Here is a 4876-nt window from a genome sequence, read left to right on the forward strand (position 1 = left end):
CAGTTGGAGAGGCCCTGGGGCCAGCTGCCATCTCGGTCATTATCAGTCAAATGCTTTGCAGGTCAGCTGGATGGACTCGGAGAGAAGGCGTGGGTGTTGAGGAGAGGGAGACACTCGAAAGTCCTTTCCTAAATATCCTTTGTCCCTGCCCCAGACTGTGGTAAAATAAAGTGGGGACTGGCTGGCCAGCCTTGTTTGTTTAAGCTATTGACTAATCTCTGAGTTCATGTGCTGAGCTGGTTCATGAAGTTCTTGAACTTTTCTTATCCTTGGACTTTGGGCACAGTGACAGCAAAATGGGAAGCTGGTGCCGTCTCTGTAAGACGCTGATGTGGTCTCCTGCATCGGATGCCTCGATTTGAATGAAGAGATGAATGAAGATACTTAACGACCGCTCTCTGCGCTATGTTCACTGAGGGCTGCGCTGGGCCCCGTACCGTGCTAGGCTCTGAATGCAGACAATGCTCTATCAGTTCCACCAAGTGCTTTCTCAGGCTTGCTCACATATCCACTGGGCCACAAGAAGTCCAGCTTCTGCGACATATACCATTTAAATGCAAAACGCTAAGAAACAGATGGAAGGCAGGAATACAGAAAACTGAAGGTAGATTTTGGTATGCACGCACTACACTTGGTTTATCCATGCTTGCTTAAAAACCATTCGGCAAATTGTAACAAGCAACACCTGAAAGGGCTGGTTAAGATCGCAGTTGGCCCAGAATTGGAAATGATCTAAAAACTTAGCCACATTGACTCTCCATCTGATGACCTACCTGCTTCACAGCATTTCCTACAGGCCTCTGTCTCTATTTAGTGTGATCATTTCAACCATACACATCTACTTTCCAACACAGTGGATTTTATCAGTGAACCCCCTTGCCCAAAATCCTTGGTATTATTTCAGTACAGGGCTCTTGAGAATGCTAATTCATCTGAGAAAATATTAAGGAATTCTATATTCTTGTAATACCTTTGCAGATGAGTCATACATTTTCCATTAAAATTATGGAGAGGAAGAGTAAATGTCAGATGTAACTGCCAATGTCAAAAATAAAATGAGGTTACACGGTCACCTGCCCACCTGTCCTATGGTTTCCTTATATATGCTAGTGTAAAAAAAAAGTTAGCTCTGGTGTATTAACACAGCCAAAGAGAATACTTATTACTAACATAGATTTTATATATTTCTCAGTGATTTCAGTTTTTCAAAAACTTTGGAGAATGAGCACTTTTTCCAACAAGAATATTCAGCCTACTTTTAAAAACACACACATATTGAGAATTATACTCAAAACAGAACTATTCATGGTACATCGAATGCCTCTGCTTGAATAAGCCAGGTGTACTAGCAGAGCATAGCTTTGCCTCAAGGTCATGTCCTGGCCAGCACTGTATTACTCAGCCCGGCTGTCTCATAACTGAGGGCCAATGGACATTTGGCCCTGCTGTCTCTATGGTAGGTTCTCATTTCCTTCAGTAATTCTCTTCACTCCTCCAACCTCACACTTTTTACAACTGTGGTCCCTTGCTGGCTGACCTTCATTATAAGGGAGCTTTTTCACACATTGGATTGCTTTTCAGAGTTGAGAACTTGAAAAGATTATTCTGCTAAGGTTTCAAATGTCTGACACTTAAACTTCTCAAACACATTGCCATCAAGCTGATTTTGCCTCCTAGCGAGTAGAACTACCTATGTGGGTTTCTGAGATTCTAACTTTACGGGAGTAGAATCCCTCTTCGTTTTCAGCAGAGCAGCTGGTGGTTTTGAACTGCTGATCTTGTGGTCAGGAGACCAAGGCGTAACCCACTATGCTAACTCCTTTACTAACACTAAGTAACAGACTGACACCTGGACCTCATGACAGCCCTTTTCCTCAGGGCCCTCCTCATGCAACTGTTGAGCCCTGACTGTGTGTGGGGAAGCTGCACAGCAGTCCCAGTCATCACCAGCACGAGGGCAGAACAGCCATGGGCCCGTTTGGAGTACTCTTCCTAGGATTTGCAGATGGTGGAGATGTTACACTCATAATAACTCTGAGCTAGAGCCTGCTTTCCTTACTGTAGGACCCCTAGCAGCTAGCATGTGAACGTCGGACGACGGGTCAGGACGACTGAGAGGGAATGAATGCATTGGAACTGTGGTCCCGGCCCAGAATACTGAAAGAACCATGGACGGCCTGCAGAACAGACCCATCGGTCCTGGACGAAGTACAGCCAGCGTGCTCCTTATAGGCATCCGTCTCAAGTTCTTTGGACATGACCCTAGGAGAGAGCAGTCCCTGGACAAGGACGTCATGCTTGGTAAAGCAGAAGGTGAGCGACAAAGAGGAGGGCCCTCCAGGCGATGGATTGATTCTGCGGTTGCGGCAAGAGGCTTAACCAGAAAAACAATTGTGAGATGGGGTGGGCAGGGCCACTAAGGGTTGGAACCGAGTGGTTGGCACCGGACAACAACAAGCAGCCAGCCAGCGGCAGGGCCTGGGTTTCATCACAGTGCTTCCAGGGCGGTCTCGGGGGGTTCACTCTGTAACAATTGTTTCTGGACATCCTCTGTTTTTCGTGACCATAAAGCCTGCATGTGGATGATAAGACGCAGCTTGGTGTTATAGCAGAGAGAATATAAATCTCCAATCAGACAGAACTGATAGGACATTTGCTCAGGGCCCGACTTGTAACAGATATTGAATACAGACTAGTTTGAACAAAGTTCTATTTGAAGAGCTGAAGTTTTCCCAGCCCTGTTCTTCCATCTTTTCTGGAATGTTAGTAATACCGTCTGTAGTTGGGCGGGCTGTACATGTTTTATTGTAGTTCTGACATCTGCGCTACTGGCTGTTTCTCGTGTGATTTTTCTTATCATACATATGTTTGTATCCTTCTGCAACCGGTGGGGCATCTTCAACTCCTTTTTCTTTCTCACCCTTCTATAGTCAGGCATCCAGACAACTAGCCAGTAACTGAACTTGGACTGATTCCATTTCCCAAAAAGCTCTGGGACCCATGCCTTCTTCCCATATTTCTGGCAGCGCCATGACCATCTCTCACATTGATCCCACATTGCGTTTGTAACTAGCTGTGACAGTTAAGGTTTTGTGTCAACTTGGCTGGGTTAGGATTCACAGCAATTTTTAGCTGAGATGTAGTCATTCCCCATGATGACAGTGTAATCCAGTGTCACCACTTCCATGATGACATCTTCTCTGAGCAGGCAATCAACTGAGAGCAAGTTTCCTTGGGGTACAGCTACCAATATTAGCGGACTCTGGGGGAACTAGCTTGTTTTTCGCCGAGTGTGGATTCTGATTCTGACCTGACATCAGACTTCTGGTCCTTTGAACTCGAGCCAGGCATATTGCCTGCGGATCATCACGGGAGTCATCAGCAACCTGCCATCTTACCTACTGACCTCGGATTCATTGCCTCAGCAGTGAATCTGGTTAAAAGCCTGCTCTCTGACCTGCTGATTAAGGAATCATGAGCGCCTGCAGCTATGAGAGTCAAGAGAAGACTACAGCCTGACATCTGGCCATGGACTTGGCATTTCCTTGACCCTACAACTGTGAGAGCAATTTCCTTGATGCAATTCTCTCTCTGTCTATCCTTATTTTAAGCCTCCCTGGATTTACTTCTCTAGAAAACCCAGCCCAAGACACCTGGTTCCTTGCTTCGCTCATCTCTTCCCATGCCCCTTTCCCTAATGGATTCTCCACGTTCTGACAGCTCCCCAGGTAAAACCTCCAGTGCTTCGTCATTGCTCAAAGAATAAAATGAAAGCTTTGACCATGATTAACAAGCATTGGGTGACCCAGTCCCTGTGTATTGTTCTTACTTTCACCCTTCTCCGCTCCTTTGCACTCTCAGATCGAGCCACAATACATTTGTTCCAATTAGTTTCTTGAATACATCTTGGGCTTTTGCAAACATGTTTCTGGGCTTTCTTCCACTTTTTCTTGCATAACTCTTAGACACTCTACAAGCCTCACTTCCTAAAAGGCTTTCTAAAAGTGTCTTCAGAACCCCCGAGTCTAGATTATGTTCCCACAGCATATTGTATGTATCACAGTATACGGAGAGTGACTGTTCCGCATTTCAAAGAAAGATACCAGACTACCCCGGAGATCCCTGCCGAGAAGGAGTCTAGAAACCAGGTGAAGGGTATAAAAGACTGAGGTGGTGGAGACAAAGGACCATATGTTTTAGAGCAACGGTGAGAGTGGTTTTGGGGTGACCATTGGGCAGCTTATGTGTTCTGAAGTGTGGTCCAGACCTAGGAAGGTTAAAACCACCTGCTTTTGACTGAAGCTCTCTGTGGTGGCAGAGCTAAGAGAAAGGTCAACTGGCCACAGCCTGTGCTTCCCTGACAAGAGCAAAGAACTGTGTGTGGTGGACGGGTTGTGGACAACCAGGATGAGAGACAGCCTGGAGATCATTTTGGAAGGGACCTCATTCTAATATGCTTCCAGCTCAGAGCAGGCTACCCTGCAGAGAGAAGCCCATACGCACTCAGCTGCTAAGCAACCGTTGGATGGTTCGGACCCATCAGCTGCTCTGTGGGAGAAAGACGAGTCTGTCTGCTTCTGCACAGATTACAGCCTTGCAAGTGCTGTACAGAGGAGACAGTGCTACTGCGTCCTGTGTGGTTGAAATCAGCGAGGACACACCGCAGTACAAAGAATGACCACTGGAAGGGATTTTCACCCAAAGAGGAAGACATAACATGCATTGCTGAGTGGTTTTAAGATTTTCTCTTAATCTTTGGATTTCAGCAACTTGAGTTTGCTGTGTGTATGGATTCTATGTATTTTTCTTGTTTTTGATTCTCCTTTGAGTCCTTGGATTGATGTATTTAATCAGTTTGGAAAAATGTCGCCATCAT

Source organism: Echinops telfairi, unplaced genomic scaffold (genome assembly GCF_000313985.2).
Source record: "Echinops telfairi isolate 266 unplaced genomic scaffold, ASM31398v2 ScPeMD7_11;HRSCAF=52, whole genome shotgun sequence".
Classification (NCBI taxonomy): Eukaryota; Metazoa; Chordata; class Mammalia; order Afrosoricida; family Tenrecidae; genus Echinops; species Echinops telfairi.